Raw genomic sequence first — 23,021 nt, 5'->3', positions numbered from 1 at the left:
GATGTATAGATCAGTCTTATGGACTCTGTGGGAGAGGGAGAGAGTGGGGAGATTTGGGAGAATGGCATTGAAACATGTATAATATCATGTATGAAACGAGTCGCCAGTCCAGGTTCGATGCACGATACTGGATGCTTGGGGCTGGTGCACTGGGACGACCCAGAGGGAGGATATGGGGAGGGAGGAGGGAGGAGGGTTCAGGATGGGGAACACAGGTATACCTGTGGCAGATTCATTTTGATATTTGGCAAAACTAATACAATATTGTAAAGTTTAAAAATAAAATAAAATAAAATAAGAATCAAAAGGAAATGTGAGAAATCAAAAACACTGTAACAAAAATGAAGAATGCTTTTGATGAACTCATCAGCACACTGGACGTGATTGAAGAAAGAGTAAGTCATCTAAAGATATGGCAAGGGGCTTCCCTCGTGGCTCAGTGGCAAAGAATCTGCCTGCCGATCCAGAAGATACAGGTTTAATCCATGATCTGGGAAAATCCCACAGATTTTTTTTCCAGAATCTGGGAAAATGCTGCAGAGCAAGCAACTAAGCCCATGTGTCACAACTATTGAGCCTCTGTTCTAGAGCCTGGAAACTGCAGCTACTGAGCCCATATGCCACAGCTATTGAAGCCCACATGCCCTAGGGCCCATGCTCTGCAGCGAGAGAAGCCACAGCAATGAGAAGCCCGCGTATTGCAACAAAGAATAGCTCCCTGCTTGTCACAATTAGAAAAAAGCGCATGCAGCAATGAAGACCTAGCACGGCCATAGATAAATAAATAAATAAAGCATGCCAAGAGAAATGTCCCAAACTGAAAATGTGATCAAATTCAATAGAATATTCAAGAACTGTGGGAAAATTACAAAAAGTGTAACACGTATGTAATAGGAATGACAGAAGGAGATGAAAGAAAGGAAAAAGAATTAATGAATGAAGTGATAATGGCTGAGAATTTTCCAAAAGCAATGACAAACACCAAAGCACAAATCCAAGAAGCCCAGAGAACACAAAGCAGGTACATGTGAGAAAACTTACACCTAGGCATATCATATTTAAACTACATAAAATCAAAGACAAAGAGAACATCTTGAAAGAGGAAAAACACATTACATATAGAGGAACAAGGATAAGAATTGCATATGATTTCTCTTCAGAAACCATGCAAGCAGTAATAGTGGAATGAAGCACTTAAATTCTTGAAAGAAAAAATCCATCAACCTACAATTCTGTATCCAGCAAAATTATGCTTCAAAAGTGAATGAGAAATATTTTCTCAGACAAACAAAAATTGAAGGAAATTTTCACCAATTGACCTTCCTCACAAAAAAAATGTTAAATTATTTAAGAAAAATGAAAATAACGTCAGAAACTCAGATCTATATAAAGAAGGGAAAAGTGTTAAAGAAAGAATAAAGGAAGGTAAAGTGAAATCTTTTATTTTTCTTATTCTTAACCTAACAGAATAAAGTTTGTTCAAAATAATAATAGCAACAGTGTACTGAATAATTACATGATCTGCTGGATCATGGAAAAAGCAAGAGAGTTCCAGAAAAACATCTATTTCTGCTTTATTGACTATGCCAAAGCCTTTGACTGTGTGGATCACAATAAACTATGGACAATTCTGAAAGAGATGGGAATACCAGACCACCTGACCTGCCTTTTGAGAAACCTGTATGCCGGTCAGGAAGCAACAGTTAGAACTGGACATGGAACAACAGACTGGTTCCAAATAGGAAAAGGAGTACGTCAAGGCTGTATCTTGTCACCCTGCTTATTTAACTTCTATGCAGAGTACATCATGAGAAACGCTGGACTGGAAGAAACACAAGCTGGAATCAAGATTGCCAGGAGAAATATCAATAACCTCAGATATGCAGATGACACCACCCTTATGGCAGAAAGTGAAGAGGAACTAAAAAGCCTCTTGATGAAAGTGAAAGTGGAGAGTGAAGAAGTTGGCTTAAAGCTCAACATTCAGGAAACGAAGATCATGGCATCTGGTCCCATCAGTTCATGAGAAATAGATGGGGAAACAGTGGAAACAGTGTCAGACTTTATTTCTTGGGGCTCCAAAATCACTGCAGGTGGTGACTGCAGCCATGAAATTAAAAGACGCTTACTCCTTGGAAGGAAAAGTATGACCAACCTAGATAGCATATTCAAAAGCAGAGACATTACTTTGCCAACAAAGGTCCGTCTAGCCAAGGCTATGGTTTTTCCTGTGGTCATGTATGGATGTGAGAGTTGGACTGTGATGAAGGCTGAGCGCCAAAGAATTGATGCTTTTGAACTGTGGTGTTGGAGAAGACTCTTGAGAGTCCCTTGGACTGCAAGGAGATCCAACCAGTCCATTCTGAAGGAGATCAGCCCTGGGATTTCTTTGGAAGGAATGATGCTAAAGCTGAAACTCCAGTACTTTGGCCACCTCATGTGAAGAGTTGGCTCATTGGAAACGACTCTGATGCTGGGAGGGATTGGGGGCAGGAGGAGAAGGGGACGACAGAGGATGAGATGGCTGGATGGCATCACTGACTCGATGGACTTGAGTCTGGGTGAACTCCAGGAGTTGGTGATGGACAGGGAGGCCTTGCATGCTGGGATTCATGGGGTCGCAAAAAGTCAGACACGACTGAGAGACTGAACTGACTGAACTCAACTAACTGAATAATTATAGTTTATGGAAAAGTGAAATGAATGACAGTGATTTTATAAAGGATGTATTCTACTACAAAGTACCTGCAGTGCCTGTGAAGCAGTATAGTGTTATTTGAAAGTGGAGTTAGATTTGTGTAAATATGTATTGTAAGGTCTATGACTACTACTAATTAAAAAGATGAGTATAATTAATATACTAAGAAAGAGAAAATAGAATAATAGCAAATGCTCAAATAAAACTATAGAAAGCAGTGGAAGAGTGGAATACACACACATAAGTAAAAAAATCAAGGAAAATGAATAGAAAATAATTACAGATATTGTCAGTATTAACCCAGCTGTACCAATAATCATTTTAAATGTGAATGGTCTATATACACCAATTAAAACACAGACTATCCAAATGGATTATAAAACAAAAAAAACAAGACCCAACTATATGTTATCTACACACTTTAAATGTAAAGATACATATAGATTAAAAGTAAAAGGATGCTAAAAGATATCCTCCAATTAAAAATAAATTTTAAATAGTAAAGGGATGGAGAAAGATATACCATGCTAACACACTAATCAGATGAAAGTGGAAGTAACTATATTAGTTTTAGACAAAGCAGGTTTTAGAGGAAGGAAAATTATGTGTATATTTAACAGAGCATCAAAATACATGATGCAAAAATGGATAGTACCTGAAGAAGATACAGACAAGTCCACTATTTCAATTAGAGAGTTTAAAACCCCTCTATTAGTAATCAACAGATCCAGCAGGCAGAAAGTTAATAATGATATAGTTGAACTGAACCGCACCATCAGTCAACGGGATCTTATTGTCATCTGCAGAGTATTTCATCCAACGACAGCAGAATACACATTCTTCTCCAGGTCAATAGAACATTCACCAAGATGGACCACATTCATGGGTCATAAAACAGATCTTAACAAAACTTATAAGAATATAAATTATATCAGTATGCTCTCAGAACATAGTAGAATTAGACTAAAAAATCAATAGCCTATTATACAGAGTGAAGTAAGCCAGAAGGAAAAACATAAATACAGTATACTAACGCATATATATGGAATTTAGAAAGATGGTAACAATAACCTGGTGTACGAGACAGCAAAAGAGACACTTATGTATAGAACAGTCTTATGGACTCGGTGGGAGAGGGAGAGGGTGGGAAGATTTGGGAGAATGACATTGAAACATGTAAAATATCATGTAAGAAACGAGTTGCCAGTCCAGGTTCGAGGCACGATACTGGATGCTTGGGGCTAGTGCACTGGGACGACCCAGAGGGATGGTATGGGGAGGGAGGAGGGAGGAGGGTTCAGGATGGGGAACACATGTATACCTGTGGTGGATTCATTTTGATATTTGGCAAAACTAATACAATTATGTAAAGTTTAAAAATAAAATAAAATTTAAAAAATAAAAAGAAAAAAAAAATCAATAGCAGAAATATACCTGTAAAAATATCAAAATATTTAGCGATTAAACAATATACTTCCAAATAGCACATAGGCCAAAGAAGTCTCAAGTGAAGTTTAAACACATTTTGGATTATATGAAAATAAAAATATAATTTATAAAAATTCTAAGCAGTGCTTAGAGGGAAATTTATAGCATAGAATTAATATATTAGAAAAAAAGACCTGATATCAATAATCTCAGCTTCCACCTTAGGAAACTAGAAAAAGAAGAGCAAATCAAACCCAAAGTAAGCAGAAGAAAAGAAATATTAAAAAATTAAAGCAGAAATCAATGAAAGTTATACCAGGAAAACAAAAGAGAAAAATCAATGAAACCGAAGTCTGGTTCTTTGAAAAGATCAATAAAATAGATAAACCTCTAGTCAGATTAACTAAAAACGAAGGCACAAATTACTGATTTCAGAAATGAAAAAAAGGCCATCACTACCACCAGAACCTGAAGATTAACAAAAATTATCTTCCACAGCTAAAGATATAAAGGAATCACAATGAGATGGGTAAGAAGAATTGGGACAGAGTATAGTCAAGACCCACATCCCTGGGTAGCTGACTCACAAACAGGAGAATAATCACAATTGCAGAGGTTCTCTCCAAGGAGTGAGGGGTCCAAGCCCCACAGTGGGCACCCCAGCCTGGGGGTTCTGCCCCAGCAGGACAAGTGCCCAGAAGTTCCAGCTTTGAAGGTCAGCAGAACTTGCATACAGGAGAGACTGAGGGCTGTAGAAAACAGAGACTCTGCTCTTTAACAGTTTGCACAATATCTCACATGTTTCAAGTCCCAGTGCAGAGGCAGTAATTTGAAAGGAACCTGGGTCAGATTCGCTTGCTGATCTCAGAGAATGACCTGGAGAGGCAGAGAGCAACTGGGACTCTCCCCAGGGACACAAATACTGATAGCAGCCACTTTTTGGAGCTTGTTTACCATAAGGACACTGGAAAGTGCCATTTTCAAGTCCTCCTTCTAGCCTATTAGTGCCAGAGTCTTATCTGCCCACCAGTGGGCTGGCATCAGTCTTAGACCACCATCCTGCCCCATAGCCAGGGATCCCAGGACCTAGCCCTGCCCAACATCAGGCTGGGACAAGACCCAGGCCCCCTGGCTCCCCAAATCAGCCAACTTGGGGCCCGACCCCACCCACTAGTAGGTCAGCACCAGCTTCTGGATCCCCCCTGACACAACGGCCAGCCAACCCAGGACCCAACCTGCCCACCAGCCAGCTGGCACCAGCCCTGGGACATTTCGAACCATGCAACCAGTCAAGCTGTGACCCAGACCACCAGCAGGCAGCAGCCAACCAGACTGGGGGCCAATCCTACCTACAACTGTGCCCACAGTAGTCAGCTCTGCCACAAGAGAAGGGCCCATGTAGCCCACAGAGGGGACAATCCTAGAGAATATAGCTCTGGTGACCAGAGAGAAGTTTGCCGCTGGGCCCGATTGAATGTCTCCTGCATAAGCCCACTTCTCCAAGAACAGGAAGTGTAACCAACCTACCTCATCCTTAGAAATAAATACAGAAAATTAGGCAAAATAAGGAGACAGATAAATATGTTCCAAAGGCAGGAACAAGACAAAACCTCAGGAGAAGAATAAAATGAAGTGGAGCTAGGCAATCTGCCTGACAAAGACTCATGGTAATGATCATAAAAATGCTCAACAAACTCAGGAGAAGAACTGAAGAACATAGTGAAGTTTAACAGCTAGAGAATATAAAGAAGAACTAAACAGGGCCTGAAAAATACAATAACTGAAATTGAAAGTACATTGGAAGGAATCAACAGTAGACTAGAGGATACAGTGGAATGAATCAGCAAACTGTAAGACAAAGTAGAGGAAATCACCCAAGTTGAACAGAAAAAAATGAGTTAGGCAAATGAGGATAGTTTAAGAGCTCTCTAGAATTACATCAAGCATACCAGCATTGGCATTATAGAGGTACCCGAAGGAAAAGACAAAGGGGCAGAGAACATATTTGAAGAAATAGTGGCTGAAAACTTCCCTAACCTAGGGAAGGAAACAGATATCGAGGTATAGGAAGCACAGAGTCCCAAACAAGATGAACCCAAAGAGGTCCCCACCTAGACCCAGTGTAATTAAATTGGCAAAAATGAATGATAAGGAGAGTCTTAAAAGCGACAAGAAAAAAGCAAGTGCAAGGGAATTCCCATAAGGAATTCAGCTGACTTTTAAGGAAAATTTTGCAGGCCACAAAGAGTGGCATGATATATTCCAAGTAATGAAAGGAAAAATACCTAAACCCAAGAATGCTCTACATGGCAAGGCTATCATTCAGGTCTGTGAAAGAAAGTCGTGTCCGACTCTTTGAGACCCCATGGACTGTAGCCTGCCAGGCTTCTCTGTCCATGGGATTTCTCAGGCAAGAATACTGGAGAGGACTGCTATTTCCTTCTCCAGGGGATCTTCCTGATCCAGGGATACATGGGTCTCCCACATTGCAGACAGGCTCTTTACGCTCTGAGCCACCAGGGAATCCATTCAGATCTGAAGGAGAGATAAAAAGTTTTACAGAAAAACAAAAGATTAAAGAGTTCAGTACCACTAAACCAGCTTTACAAGAAATGTTAAAGGGACTTCGCTAAGCAGAAAAGACCACAACTATAAATATAAAAATTATAAAAGGAAAAATTTAATTGGTAAAGGCACATGTACAGTAAAGATAGTGGACTAACCATTTATAAAGCTAGTAGAAAGGCTGAAAAAGAAAAGTAGTAAAATCACCTATATCCACAACAGTTAAAGGGACACACAAAACAATTATATGTAAAATGTGATGTCACAAACATTAAAGATGGGAGGGAGTGAAAATGCAGGGTTGTTAGGATTCATCCAAACTTAAGAGATCATCAACTTAAAACAATAATACATATATACACACACATATATATATATATATATGAAACCACAAACCAAAAATCTGTAGTAGCTACACACACAAAAAGAGAAAAACATCCAAGCATAACACTAAAGATAGTCATCAAAGCGCAACTTAAGAGATCAAAGGAAGAAAACAATGAACAAAATGGCAATAAGTACATACCTATCAACAATTACTTTAAATGTAAGTGGACTATATGCTCTAATCAAAAGACACAGAGTGGCTGAGTGGATATAAAACACAAGACCCATATGTATGCTGTATATATGAATATATGGCACTTAATGCAGATCTAAAGATGCACACGGATCTGAATAAACATTTTTCCAAAGAAGACACACAGAAAGCCAGCAGGCACATGAAGAAAAGATCAATATCGCTAATTATTATGAAGATGAAAATGAAAACCACAATGGGCTATCATCTCACATCTGTCACATGGCTATTAGCAAAAAGACAACAAATAATAAAAGTTAGAGAGAACGTGGAGTAAAAGGAATCCTTGTGTGCTGTTGGTGGGAATATAAACTGGTGTGGCCACTATGGAAAACACTGTGGAGATTCCTCAAATAATTAAAACTAGAACTAACATACAATCTGGCAATTCCACCTCTGGGTGTTTTTCCAAAGAAAACAAAAACACTAATTTGAAAAGATAAATGCACCCTTATGTTCATTGCATCATCACTCACAACAGCCAAGATATGGCAGAAATTTGTGGCCAATGATAAATAAATGGATAAATATGTACACATATACAATGGAATTTTACTCAGCCATAAAAAGAATGAAATCTTGCCATTTGCAACAATATAGATGGACCTATAGGGTATTATGCTAAGTGAAATAAGTCAGACAGAGAACGAAAAATACTGTTTGGTTTCAGTTACCTGTGGGATCTAATAAAACAATGAATGAAAATAACAAAAACAGAAAATCCCCTGGTGGTCCACTGGTTAGGACTCTGCACTTTCACTGGTAGTGAAAGCAAGGTAGTCAGAGAAGCTTTCTTGAAGTAGCTTGTCCTTGAAGGGTGAGTGCAATGAAGGAAAAGAGAACAGCAATGCATATGTCAGGAAAAGGTAAAGAGTGGGGAATGCTGGGCTTCCCTGGTGGTCTAGTAGTAAAGAATCCACTTTTCAATGCAAGGGACACCAGTTTGATCCCTGGTCTGGAGAGATTCTACATGCCTCCTGGCAACTAAGCCCACAAGCTGCAACTCCTGAGCCCATGGGCCACAACTACTGAAGCCTGGGTGCCCAGAGTCCCTGTTCTGCGACACAAGAAGCTACCACAATGCGAAGTCCGAGCATCGCCACTGGAGAGTCGCCCCTACTCACTGCAACTAGAGAAAGCCCACACACAGCAACGAAGATCCAGCACAGCCAAAACTAAATAATGTTTTTTAAAGGGTGGCTTTAAAAAAAAGAGAAAGTTTTGGTTAAAAAAAAAAATGTGGAGAAAGCTCCAGCTGTGTGGGACCAAACTGCTGAAGCAAATTCCTTTGGGAGAAAGTTAGAAGCCCAACAGGAGATGCATGTTAGGGCCAGGGTAGTGCATTCTTGAATACCAAGTTAAGCCCTTTGAATCTCAGGAGTAAGTCAGTGGTCTCCACACTGTGTTCCCTGAGGCCAAGGGAAAAAAGGAGGCTCTGTGTCCTCCCTCCTCACTTCAACTAAAGCACAGCTCCTTTTTTTGGAGCATGTCACTTTTTTTTAATCTGCTTTTCACTTGGAGGTTTCAGATACCTAGTATTTTGCATGAAAAAAACATCCCCTGGTAACTGGAAACCAAAGAATGAACGAATGAACAAATAGACTTTGAAAACTACAACTCCAGGCAATGGAAAGCCAGCTACGGTTTTTGACCAAGGGTATGACATAACCAGAATGGTGTTTTAGAAATAGAATCCTGCTGGTAGAATGCAGGGTGAACCACAGGATATCGATAATAAGTAGAGGGACCTGTTGGGACCTTCTGGTAACTGTTGAAGTTGATCAGGCCAGGGGCAGTGGGAATGATTAGAAAAGGGATAGATGTCCACAACATTGCAAAACATATTCACAGAGCATGGTTAATATAGTATGCTAACTAACAGGATGTGAGAGTCAGAAAGGAGGGGGAGGAGTAGTGTTAGTCATTCAGTCGTGTCCCACTCTTTGTGACCCCATGGGCTGTAGCCCACCAGGCTCCTCTCTCCATAGGATTTTCCAGGCAAGAATACTGGAGTGGATTGCCGTTTCCTTCTCCAGAGGGTCTTCCTGACCCAGGGATCAAACCTGGGTCTCCTGCATTGCAGGCAGATTCTTTACTGTCTGAGCTATAGGAAGTCCCTAAAGGAAAGAAATAGTATCTATGAAAGTGTAAGTCACACAGTCGTGTCCGACTCTTTGCGACCCCATGAACTATAACCTGCCTGGTTGTTCTCTCCATGGAATTCTCCAGGCAAGAATACTGGAGTGGGTTGCCATTTCCTTCTCCAGGGGATCTTCCCTACTTGGGGATCGAACCCAGGCCTCTTGCATTGCAGGCAGATTCTTTACCAACTGAGCCACGAGGGAAGCCCAGTCAGAAAGGAGTAATATCTCTAAAAGGGATATTTTCGCTGATAAAGAAAATATTTGGGATCAAAGAGACCATTCCAATGTGCTTCAGACTATAACATTTTGGGTGAGATGTACTTCTGACCCCTCAGAAGAGAAAACTAGCCTCTATTTGTTTTTCTGGAAAACAAACGGACATATTCATCTATCTTTAAGACTGAATTGGGCAAAATGAGGGTGATTTTTCAGGACTACTCAAACACCAGTTACCAGATATTCCTGTCTGACAAGAGATTCCCTTAGGAGTCCATACTGGTGAGAAACAAGCTTAGAGAGGAGACATGTTCCTATAAACCTGTACTGTCTATTCAGAGCAAGAACTATTTTAGATTGGCTTCAACAAACTGAGATTGGGAGCTATAGGGCAGCAGCCAGATCTAATTCTACAGTCTCTGGAACACCTAGTACATTACTGCTGCTCCATCAGTGTTCAGTCAGTCATGGAAAGAAGCATAGATCTGTATGCCTAGACTAAGAGAAATTGGGTTAAGCCAAATGAGACTCAAACAGAGGCCTAATGAAAAATGGAATGAAGATATCATTTTATACCCCTTTCCTACAAGTGAAATGAACACTGGATTCAGGATCCCATAGTCAAAGCTTCACACTGTTGCCAATCATGTATACGGTGTTGTTGTTTAGTCAGTAAGTTGTGTCCAGCTCTTTGGTGACCCAGTGCGCTACAATCTGCCCGGTTCCTCTCTCCATGGGATTTCCCAGGCAAGAATCCTGGAGTGGGTTGCCATTTCCTTTTCTAGGGGATCTTCCTGACCCAGGGATCGAACCTGCATCTCGTGCATCACAGGAAAATTCTTTACCACTGAGCCACCAGGGAAGCCAATTATATATGAGACTTTGGACAAATCATTTACTTCTCCAGGCCTCATTCTCTCTGTTGTCCAGTGAGAGTGATTTCTGACACACAAGGCTGCTGTAAGAGTGGAATTTGAGTTTTAAAGTGCTTTAAAAAGCATCAAGTATATACACAGTGAAGTATTTTGATATGGATCTTATATGCCCAGATAATGGTATGTGACCAGAATTTTTGTAACTCAAACCACATATCAATATTTTCACACTTTGTTATACAAGTTTGGAAGAACTTTACAGTGGACACCCATGTCCCCACCATGTCCTTGATTTTTAAAGGCACTGTTCAACGATAGTTTTGCAAAAGAAACCAGCTAAGCAGATTGATATTCATCATTTTCTGTAATTTGTGCTCATCTTCCTAGTGTGGCCACTCTAGCCCTTTTGCATTGTCTTGCAAAGGAATCTTTACCTGGGGGAGAAGCCAGAATGTGTTTGCTCCCAACAAAATGTAGTTTCTCTTTGCTTATCAAGGTTGCGCCTAGAATGCTCATGGCTAGAAAAGGCAGGAGAATAACTGGACTAGATCAGTGAAGGAAGGCATCAGGAAGATGTGGTCCAGTTGGATAAATTGTAATCCACCTCTTCCTGGGATCACACAGGAAAGAAGATGCTATCTTTGGATGTCCATTCCTTACAAAAGTCCTTTTCAGTTCACACCCTCTACTATGGGGCAATACATGGATTACTGAGAAGGCAAGTGAGATCCGCTTAACAGATGAACAATAAAATTTTTGATAATAAAAGGAGAGAATCAGAATTCTGTTTATGAAAACCAGCCAAGCAATCTCGCCATAGGTAAATTAAAGCCCTCTGAAACCCAGCAATCTTCTTAAGCAGCCTTGGTAAATATGCTGAGATGAGTGGGGATTGTGACCTTTTTCACAGGAATGACCACAAAGTTCTAGACAACTTGAGCCCTCCTCAGTAGACAAATGGCTGAATAAATCCTAGTAGAATCATGTTATGGAGTATTATGTAGCTATTTGAAGAGATGAGCCAGATCTATGACTACTGGTATGCTGGGAGGTCTGTGATGTACTCATTTTTTTTTTTTTTTTGGTCATTGTTGTTTGTTTTTATTGGGGTCTAGTTGCTTTACAACGTTGTATTCATTTCTGCTGTACAACAAAGTGAATCAGCTATATGCATACATATATCCCCTCCCTCGTGGACCTCCCTCCAGCCCCCATCCTACCCATCAAAGTCATCACAGAGCACTGCGCTGAGCCCCCTGAACTATATAGGAGGTTCCCACTAGCTGCCTATTTCACAAATGGCAGTGTCTATGTGTGTGCATATGTGTCAATCCTACTCTCCCATTTTGTTCCACCCTCCCCTCCTCCCCCATGTACACACATCCGTCCTCTATATCCACATCTCTCTTCCTGCCCTGCAAATAGGTTCATCTGTACCATTTTCCTGGATTCCACTAAAAACAGAACTACCATATGGCCCGGCAATCCCACTACTAGGCATATATACCCTGAGACAACCCTAATTCCAAAAGACACATACACCCCGATATTCACTGCAGCACTATTTACAATAGCCAGGACATAGAAGCAACCTAAATGTCCATCAACACAGGAATGGATAAAAACGTGGTGCAATGGAATATTACTCAACCATAAAGAGGAATGAAATTGGGTCATTTGTAGAGACATGGGTGGAACCAGAGCCCATCATACAGAGTATAAGTCAGAAAGAGAAAAATATCACATACTAACATATATATGTGATGTACTTAAGTGCATAAACCAGGCTGCAGAGCAATGTGTATCTCATGATCCCATTCTAGTACAAACACCAAAATCTCCAACCACAGGCTCTGTGCCTGCATGCCTTCGCATGTGCACAGGAAGGCAGAGGGAGGATTCAGACGCAGGCTGTTACTATTGCTTATTCTGTAGAGAGGAAAAGGAGAGGGGAGCACATTGCTTATTTTGCTTCATATGCCTGTGTATTGTTTCACTGGTTGCACTGAAGGTGTGGAACGTTTATAATTTCTGAAAACGTTGAATTCAATTCCTATTAAGAAAAACGAAAACTTTCCATGGGTCTTAGAGGACTCCTCTCCCCTCCACTGCATCCCCGGCTTCTCTTCTCCCCTGTCTTTCATGTCTACAGTTAGGGACAAGAGAAGTTATTTCTTGCTTGGAGAGTCTTGCCTCCTTTGCTGCTGAAGCATTTGTATATCAGGAGAGGTGAAAGGTGAAGGGTGAGGGAGTGGGGAGTGCTTTAACTAGGCTTCATCCCCTTGCCAACATTCCTGGGAAACAGAAATAAGCTACATGGAAAGTCAGACACAGCCTGGTGCATAAACTGTTCCGGAGTGAATAAGAAGCAACTGTGTTTGGGGCGACTACCCTGGTGCTCCAGCGGCTAAGACTCCCACACTCCCAATGCAGAGGGCCAGGGGGTCAGGGAACTAGATCCCACATGCCATGACTAAGCGTTCAAATGCTGCATCTAAAGAGCTCAAATGCCACAATGAAGATAGAAGATCCTATGTGCAGAAACTAAGACCTGAAGCACTGAAATAAACAAATTTTAAAAGGAAGCAACTGATCTAATGAGGTGGATGAAAGTGGAGCCTATCATACAGAGTGAATTAAGTTAGAAAGAAAAAGACAAATACTGTATGCTGCTGCTGCTGCTGCTGCTAAGTCGCTTCAGTCGTGTCCGACTCTGTGTGACCCCATAGACGGCAGCCCACCAGGCTCCCCCGTCCCTGGGATTCTCCAGGCAAGAACACTGGAGTGGGTTGCCATTTCCTTCTCCAATGCATGAAAGTGAAAGGTGAAAGTGAAGTCGCTCAGTCGTGTCCGACTCTTAGCGACCCCATGGAGTGCAGCCCACCAGGCTCCTCTGTCTATGGGATTTTCCAGGCAAGAGTACTGGAGTGGGGCGCCATTGCCTTCTCCCAAATAGTGTATATTAACCCATATATATGGAATTTAGAAATAAGGTAACAACGATCCTACAGGCAGGACAGCAAAGGAGACACAGATGTAAAGAACAGATTTTGGGGCTATGTGGGAAAAGGCAAGGGTGGGATGATTTGAGAGTATAGCAGTGAAACATGTATATTACCACATGTAAAACAGATGACCAGTGCAAGTTTGATGCATGAAGTAGGGCACTCAAAGCTGGTGCTCCAGGACAACCCACAGGGATAGGATGGGGAGGGATGTGGGAGGGGGGTTCAGAGTGGGGAGACACATGTGCACCCATGGGTGATTCATATCTATGTATGGCAAAAACCTTCACAATACTGTAAAGTAATTATCCTCCAATTACAATAAATTAATTAATTCTTTAAAAAGGAAGCAACTGAGTTTCAAAGTCACACCTTCATTTCAAGGAAAGGGGGGAATTGGCAAACCTTGTGGTCCAGGAGGCCCAACAGCCCAAACTGCCTGCCCCTGGCTGCTACCTCCCTCTTCCTTTTGCATTCTGCCTTCCCTCCAAGAAAAACAAGTCACAAAAAGAGTCATCACCCTTTGAGCGTGTGCTGTGAGGCCAGCACTGACACCATGCAAGGCATTGTCAGCCATATCATGTCAAGTTAATGTGCTTGACAACCTCTGTGATAGATAGGCTGTGATTTTAGGAAAATGGACTAGGCCAGAGCCATCTTTAAAAGACTTCAACCGCCTTTATTTAATCCTTTGCTGTACCAAACCCTGAGGAGTCCCCTAGTGCTCTCCCAACTATACTTGATGAAAGACATGGAAGGGAGTTCAGAGAAGTTCAGTTCAGTTCAGTCACTCAGTCATGTCTGCCTCTTTGCGACGCCATGGACTGCAGCACCCCAGGCCTCCCTGTCCATCACCAACACCCGGAGCTTGCTCAAACTCATGTCCATTATGTCGGTGATGCCATCCAACCATCTCATCCTCTGTCGTCCCCTTCTCCTCCTGCCTTCAAACTTTCCCAGCATCAGGGTCTTTTCCAAGGAGTCAGTTCTTCACATCAGGTGGCCAAAGTATTGGAATTTCAGCTTCAGCATCAGTCCTGTCAATGAATATTCAGGACTGAATAGTTTGTAGTAATCCCTTTTGCATTGTCTGCTGTCCCTGGGGCCACTGGAGGGCGAAGCGACAATGGGTTGTGCCTGTTTTCATCCGTATCAAAAAGTGGCTTTACCAGCTCCAACCTGAACTCTGTTGGTGCCACCCTTCAGAGCTGGCACCTTTCCAGTGGGTCAACATACTCCCTCCCTCTCCCTAAATGTAGATGTCAGCCAGAGACACCTACTCCTGTCTCCCTAAAAGGTAGAAGGGTGCAGAGAGACAGGCCCATTGGAAAAATGGAGGGGGAGGAACCAGGTGGGAATGGAGACAGGTATGGTACAGTGACAGGAAGACTGACAAAAACAAATGAGGGCTGCCTCCTCTGGATACAGCCAGTTGAAAGGGGAAACCAACTCTAAAGAACTCAGGGGGTAGGGGGCAGCCAACACGGTGACTGTACTAAATGCCACTGAACTGTTCACTTTCGAATGGTCACTTGTAGGAACTTTGCTGGTGGTTAAGACTCTGCACTCCCAATGCAGAGGGCACGGGTTTGATTGCTGGTCAGGGAACTAAGATCCCACAGGTCGCACAACATGGCCAAAAAAAAAATGGTTAATTACATGTTATGTGGATTTTACTTCCATATAAAAAAAAATCCAGGGGCTCACGGCACCACAGTCCCAGAGAGAATTTTTTGCAGAAATGGGCCCTGGCCTGAGGTTCAAAGAGCCTCCAACAGGCAATGAATGCCTATTTGTGTCTCTCCTGTAACCTGTCCTCTCTGGGCTGCCCACTCATGTGGTGATAGTGTATGCGTGTGTATGAGTGTGTGTGTGGTTTCTCAAAGCAGCTCCTATGACTCTCGACTGCAGGAACTTTTGCAAATAACACTTAATCCTTGTTAAACTCCCATTCTAAGCCCATCTTTAATCCTCACAGCAATCCTCAGAGGTAGGGACTATTATCATACCCATTTTACAGATGAGAGAATGGAGCCCCAGAAAGGTTCAGGAGTTGCTACAAAGTCACCTAGTAAGTGAAGTGTACAGGTTCAAACCCAAAGCCAGGCACTGAAGCTCTCCACTTCCTGCACCAAACACCTACACTCTTTCAGGTTCAGAACAGTATAAAGTATGTTTATACATATGGGTCTTCCCTGGTGGCTCAGACAGTAAAGAATCTGCCTGCAATGCAGGAGACCTGGGTTTGATCCCTGGGTCAGGAAGATCTTCTGGAGAAAGAAATGTCAACCCACTCCAGTATTCTTGCCTGGAGAATCCCATGGACAGAAGAGCCTGGTGGGCTACAGTCCATGGAGTCACAAAGAGTCGGACATGACTGAGCGACTAACACACACATATGTCTATACATAGAAGAAACTCAATAAATCCCCATCAAATGAATGCCTGTCTTCCATCTAGTAAGCTCCTGCTCAGCTCTCTAACTCATTTGATGTTCAGTGCCCTATGAATTTAATGCTATCATCAGCCCCACTTTACAGATGAGGAACCTAAACCTCAGAGATGTTAAATAACTTGCTCAAGTTTATACAGCTCTTCGATGGCAACACTCTGATCCAAACTCAGACCTGTCAGCCAGGTCTTTCTCAATTGTCTTTCAGAAACTTCTCTGGGGCTGCCTGCTCAGTAAAGCCCAGCTGGGTCCTTCTGTGCACCCGTTAGTTGGCCTTGATTTGGATGTAAACAGGGGAGATACAAATAACAGACTGGCCTCTAATTCAGTGCATGGAAAACATGATCACAGCAGGCAGGCAGAGGGGAAGGGCGCTGCCATGAGGGAAAGGAGGGAGGCAAGGCCTGGAAAATTCTGATGGAGGCAGGGGCTATGCTCCATCTGCTCCCACCAGGGGAGAGACATTTTGGCTCCTCTTACAGCAAAAGCAACAAACTCGAAGCATGCCACAGTCAGCATGAAACGAGAATCTTCCTTGGACATCTAACTCTAAGAAATGAGTCTCCACGCTGGAGGAGGCAACCAGATTCAGGCAGCCTGTACCCAGACACCTCATCAGAATTATGCTGCTCTCTGCTGGAGCCTCAGCTTGGCCCCAACTGCCACCCACCAGGAGGGGCTGAACTTCCCCTGTGACCTGCATCATGGGCTGTTTTGCTTCTTACCCCCCTTCCATGTGCTGCCAGCCTTTGTTTCAGCTTCTTCCGCTGGGCTCCATTCTGTTCTGGGGATCAGAGTGACTCTGACAGGGCCAAGCCGCATGGCTCACAGGGTGATGCCATAGTCCAGAGGTCAAGATGGATGGACTACCTATCCACAGAGCTCTGCAGGCCCACCCTACTTCACTTGGAGCAGCAGTCCCCAACCTTTTTGGCACCAGGGACCTGTTTCGTGGAAGATAATTTTTTCCATGGACTGGGGGGTGGGGGGAACAGTTTCTGGATGATTCAAGTACATTACATATTACATTAGTGGTGCAGTTTCTTTCTATTATTATTATTACATCAGTTCCACTTCAGATCATCAGGGGTTAGATCCCAGAGCTTGGGATTCTCCTACACTGCTGAGACCAGAGGAGATGGTTCCAAAAAAAACATGTTGATTGATTGACAGGTGGATGGCAGGGTGATTCAGTCGTAGAGCTTTGCTATTCTAGGTGTGGCCCATGGACCAGAGGCACTGGCATCACCAGAGAGTCTATTAAAAATGCAGAATCTCAGGCCTCAGCTCAGACTTCCTGAATCAGAAACAGTTTTTAACCAGACTCCCAGGAGATTTACATGACCATTAAAGAAGAGAGATGAACTGGTGTAGGACAGTGACTCAGAAAGGCTTGCACTGTAACCGCTGTTTAATAGGTACTCATTCTCTGTTTTTCTGAATCCAGTAGTTTCTAAATGTTGTTGTACATTATTTCATCTGGGGTACTTTTTAGAATTTTTTTTTATCTGGAAATCATTTTAAACTAACAGAAGAGTTCTAAGAATAGTACAAGGAACCCTTGCCAGCAGGGTAAGCCCTCACCCAGATTTGCCAAATGTTAGCATTTTGCCACTTACTGTATCCATCCCTTGTTATGTTTCTACATGGTATTTCCCCCTTTAATCCATTCACCTAAATTGCAGACATCATGTTCTTCACTCCTAAATATGGTAGCATGTATTTCCTAAGAACAAGAACATCCTTCAATAAAAAAAAAAAAAAAAAAAAGAACAAGAACATCCTCTTAGGTAACCACAATCTAGTTATCAAGTTCAGGAGTTTTAACATTGACACAGCAATATGATCTAATAAAACGTCCATACTCAAATGTGGTCAATCAGCTCAATGATGTCCTTTATGGCAATTCTGGTTTTCATCTGGAGAGCTTTTAAAGTGCCGATGCCATGGTCCTATCCCCACACTGATTAAGAACGATTCTATGAGGGAGGGGCTTGTGCCTATAATAAATTTTCATTGGAATATAATTGCTTTACAATGTTGTGTTAGTTTCTGCTGTACGACAATGTGAAGCAGCTATATATATACACACATACCCCCTCCCTCTAGAACCTCCTTCCCACCTCCCCACATCCCACCCACCTAGGTCATCACAGCACTGAGCTGAGCTCCCTGTGCTATACAGTTTTAGGCTTTCCAGGAGATTCTAATGTGCAGCCAGGTTTAAGAACCTGTGTGCCATAGGCTTTTTCTGTGGTCCCTAGAGATCACAGGGGTAGGAACCATTGCTGAAAGAGTGAGCCCTGAGTATAATTTGTCTAAGCCCCATGTCTCCTTTAATCTGAGTTCTGCCATCAGTCATTGCCTATAAGGTTCTTGGACCTTTCTTCACTTCTTCTGATGCCACTACCCTGATGGGAAAAAAACAGTTATTTTTCCATGCTGCTATTTCCCCTACAGCCACTTGGCCCCATCCTTCTTTCTTTATAAGAAATGAAGCCTTGAATGGTACCTGCTCTGGGCTGTGTTCTCCACGAAGCTGCGTCTAACAAGTTGGCTACAACACCTGGAATTACAGAAGAGCAAGGGCAGGTGGTGGAAAAGAATGCCAGAGATGCAGCAAATCAATTCAGAAGAAGGCCAAATTTCTCTTTGGGCTGGCCACAAAGTTTCTCCAGAGTTCAAAGAAGCTTGATTAGAACTAGGCGGTTCTCAAATTACCTTGGTTTGGAAAACAAGCCACTGAGGTGAGCAGATGTAGCCATCCACAGCTAGAGTGGACCCAAAGGTGATGTACAGATGGGGAGCAATTGGGAAACTCCAGCTAATCCCAGGAGCCAGCAGGCTTTTGCATTTCCTGAAAGAATTTGGGTCAATCTAACTTGTGGCTTTAATTGATTCAATGGAGCTCTTCTGTTTCCAGCCATGAGCAGATGAAGGGGAAGCCTGGCATGTCTGTGAGGGAGTTCATGTCATTTAGTTAGCTGGGTCACCCATTTCCCCAGCCTTGAAATAGCATGGCCACCATCACCTCCACCCCTCCTCCCACCCAAACATCTGTGTCACTGCAGCCAAAGAAACTCAGTTTACTTTGAAAAGGCTCCATCAGAGGAGGCCGAGTCCAGATTTGCATGTGTTGGTGAATATATTTTGGAAGAAAGGTGAATGCACAAAGCAGATCATTTGGCTTCAAAGCAGCTTTGTCAATGCCTGACATATCGACTCGCTTTTAGGATGTATTGACATTCTTTACTATTCGAGAGAACTAGTCTACTCAGATGGATGGCTTTAACAGATACATCTTTGCAGTTTAGTCAATGACAAAATATTTGTGAGTGGTTAATGTCTTTCCTCTTCACAGGAACTTAATAATGTCCCAAATGAGATCATTCCCCCTGGCCCAGGACTTGAGAACATTTTGAACTGTGCTCATCCTGACTGGGATTCCCTGGTGGCTCAGCTGGTAAAGAATCCGCCTGCAATGAGGGAGACCTGAGTTTGATCCCTGGGTTGGGAAGATTCCCTGGAGAATGGCTACCCACTCTAGTATTCTGGCCTGGAGAATTCCATGGACTGTATAGTCCATGGAGTCTCAAAGAGTCAAACACAACTGGATGATTTTTCACTTCACTGATTGGGAACCAAAGAATACTCAACTTACTGCCAGAGTCCAAATGGAGGGCACCCCGTATTACTAGATAACCGTTAGAAAATTCCTCAATTAGGACCCCGTGTGCACTGTCACTGCCATTTCTATCATCTCCCCCATCAGAGGACTCCTTGTCTGATTACAGATTTTGGTCCCTGCCAGTAAGACAGAATGTGCTTAAATTGATCAAAGATGTGTGAATTGCACATATCTCAAATTTTTGTAACAAAAGGCCAGCTTTGGGAAATGTTTTCATAGAGTATATTTCACATCGCTTAATGCAAGCTAGCAAAGGCATTGTCTTTCACATTAGAACTATTAAAACTTGGTTAATATTCTCTCCAACCATGAATTTTCATTTTCTGGTTACTTAATATGTATATTAAATATATACATTGTATGTATCCCCTGGAGAAGTAAATGGTAAACCCAACCAGTATCCTTGCCTGGAGAATTCCATTGACAGAGGAGCCTGGTGGGCTATAGTCCATGGGGTCCCAAAGAGTTGGCCATGACTGAGTGACTAATACTTTTACTTTCACTGCATAGCCAGAAACGAGCCAACACTAAACAAACTTTAAAAGTGCACAAGGCTTGTCCTTCCAAAACTGGTATCTCCCACATATTTTTGAAATACAATGGAACATCCTGAATCCTAGGCCTATACCTATACTCAAAACTATCTCCAACCCCACCTTTTTCTTGGTGTCTCATTCCCGTAGGATCTTATTTGCTACTAGAAAATTACTAAATTCATAGGCTCAGTTCAGTTAAAAATTGCAAGGATATATTTGAGAGAAATGACTAATGATATGAGCATTTTGGCATGCAAAATTAACAGTGGGAAAATAAGCTTCTTTCATGAAGTTCCAGAGTTATTCCTGAATAAGATATGTTGTCATTTTCAAAAAATTAATGTGCTATTTTTTTTTATAACTTAAAACATCCAATAAGAAATGTGTAAAAGAACTAAGACCACATGCATTGCAGGAAAGTCTTTGTTTCTAATCTCAAACTTATTAAGATTCTACAAAGAGATAGCCATCAGGGCAAAAGAAATCCGTCATCAATAACAGGGTTAAGATTGCATATAAACAGTTAAAAAAACAACATTGTAAATCAACTATGTGCTGTGCTTAGTCCCTCAGTCATGTCCAACTCTTTCCGACCCCATGGACTGTATTTCAACTTTAAAAAAGAAGATTGCCTGTAAAATACATGAAGAATGTATATTTTGAAGATGTGGCTAAAAACTCACCATGTCCACTTTAAACACTGCATTGACTAATAAGATATAATTCTGGGCATGATTTTCTCAATGTCAGTTCCACAGAGTCTTAGATTTCTTATATTAGTGACAAAAATGAAAAATATAGAACAAGTTAGTGTTCTTTCTAATTCCATGTATGTTTAGTTAACTGAGTTCTTTTTCCCTCTGCCTGTTTTATCTCCATAGTCCTTAGTGATTACATGATATATTTGGCTTCTTTGCTTATCTCTACCTAAATTGAGAATAAAATATAAATTCCATGAGGACAAGGAATTTTTTTACCACTGTATCTCCAGTGCCTGAAACACTCTGACACATAGTAGGTGCTTAACAAACATCTGATATATGAAAGAGGATACCACTATATTAAGAGAGACAACAAACAGATTCTATTATAATGGACAACATACAAGGAGATGAATGGTTGATAAAAATGCCATTATTGTTTGTATCTATATCTGAATATGCATTTATATGCCTTTATGTGAAAGAGCAATGCTGAGTTAATTTCCTTCCATTTCAAATAATGACTATATTTATATTGATAAAGCTAGTATACCGTGAAGTACAATAATATTTTGCCTCATTCTCAATGTTTTTTTAGTTTATATTGCTATCTTTGTCTTCTATGAAAGTTTATTTTCTTTTTTAAAATTTTTAATTTTATCAGATCAGGTCAGTCGCTCAGTCGTGTCCGACTCTTTGCAACCCCATGAATCGCAGCACGCCAGGCCTCCCTGTTCAACACCAACTCCCAGAGTTCACTGAGACTCAATGTCCATCGAGTCAGTGATGCCATCCAGCCATCTCATCCTCTGTCGTCCCCTTCTCCTCCTGTCCCCAATCCCTCCCTGCATCAGAGTCTTTTCCAATGAGTCAACACTTCGCATGAGGTGGCCAAAGTACTGGAGTTTCAGCTTTAGCATCAGTCCTTCCAAAGAAATCCCAGGGCTGATCTTCAGAATGGACTGGTTGGATCTCCTTGCAGTCCAAGGGACTCTCAAGAGTCTTCTCCAACACCACAGTTCAAAAGCATCAATTCTTCGGCACTCAGCCTTCTTCACAGTCCAACTCTCACATCCATACATGACCACAGGAAAAACCATAGCCTTGACTAGATGGACCTTTGTTGGCAAAGTAGTATCTTGGAGTATAATTAGTTAACAATGTTGCATTAGCTTCAGGTGTACAGCAAAGTGATTCAGTTACACATATATCTATTCTTTTTCAAATTCTTTTCCCATTTAAGTTATTACAGAGTATTCAGCAGAGTTCTCTGAGCTATACAGTAGGTCTTTGATGGTTATCCATTTTAAATATAGCAGTCTGTACATGTCAATCCCAAACATTTAATACATCTTTTATCATAGGTCACTTTAAATCAGTGTTGGAAGTAAACAGAATGTATGTTTTACTAATGATAACATATTAATTAGAGAAATATTCATTAGGCACAGTACCAGACCCTTGAAAACAAGTGTCTTAAGATTTCTGTTTTCTTGAAAATCAAAAGCATAGGAAAATATTGATTAAAATAGTCTTCCCCCCAAGAAAACTAGCACATTCTCTTTACTGACAGAAAAACAAGAATGTTGATAACTGAACCATAACAAGACTCTGAGTTAGACTAGTTAAAACCGAACATTAGATTTTCTATAAATCTATGCTCGATTGAGGTCCTTGCTAATATATCTTCTCTGATTATATAGACTATATGCAAGAATAATTGGACTTTCATAATTACAAAATACACTGAGAGAAAATTATTTTTGCTAGCAAATAGCAAATAGTTTAGTTACTGTTCTTTTAAAAATATATCTCCCTTAGTAACTATATCAACATATTTTATGATTATTCCCTCTATCTAACATTATATAAATGGATTCATTTGAATCTCAGTGGAGAAAAGGCACAGACTATAAAAATACTTGAATAATGAGCATATAGCTTCTCAAAACCATACAAAGAAGACATAAGATAAAGTCAATATTCTGATAAAATACATATATGCTTGTAAGTAAAAGTTCCAGGGTAAACGTACTACTGCAACTGCAACTGGTACTAATATAACTTTGGTTACCATCTAGCAAGTATATAAGACAATCAAAACAAACCAAAAAAAAAAAAAAAAAGGAAGAA

At 41.4% G+C, this 23,021-nt stretch overlaps 2 long non-coding RNA genes across 2 annotated transcripts in view; one reads left to right on the top strand and one right to left on the bottom strand.

Moving 5' to 3' along the window:
* LOC139181394 (uncharacterized) overlaps positions 1-23,021 on the bottom strand; it is a 64,676-nt gene that overhangs the window by 16,349 nt on the left and 25,306 nt on the right. The gene's annotated exons all lie outside the window — the stretch shown is intronic.
* The window catches only part of LOC139181393 (uncharacterized), a 44,433-nt gene extending 21,412 nt beyond the window's left edge, over positions 1-23,021 (top strand). The window contains exon 2 of the long non-coding RNA XR_011565370.1: positions 1-23,021. This exon is cut by the window's left edge and continues 17,006 nt beyond it. This is a non-coding gene — a long non-coding RNA (uncharacterized lncRNA).

This window comes from Bos indicus, chromosome X, assembly GCF_029378745.1.
Source record: "Bos indicus isolate NIAB-ARS_2022 breed Sahiwal x Tharparkar chromosome X, NIAB-ARS_B.indTharparkar_mat_pri_1.0, whole genome shotgun sequence".
Classification (NCBI taxonomy): domain Eukaryota; kingdom Metazoa; phylum Chordata; class Mammalia; order Artiodactyla; family Bovidae; genus Bos; species Bos indicus.
Note: the sequence above shows the minus strand (reverse complement) of the source record. Positions and strands in the feature narration are given on the sequence as shown.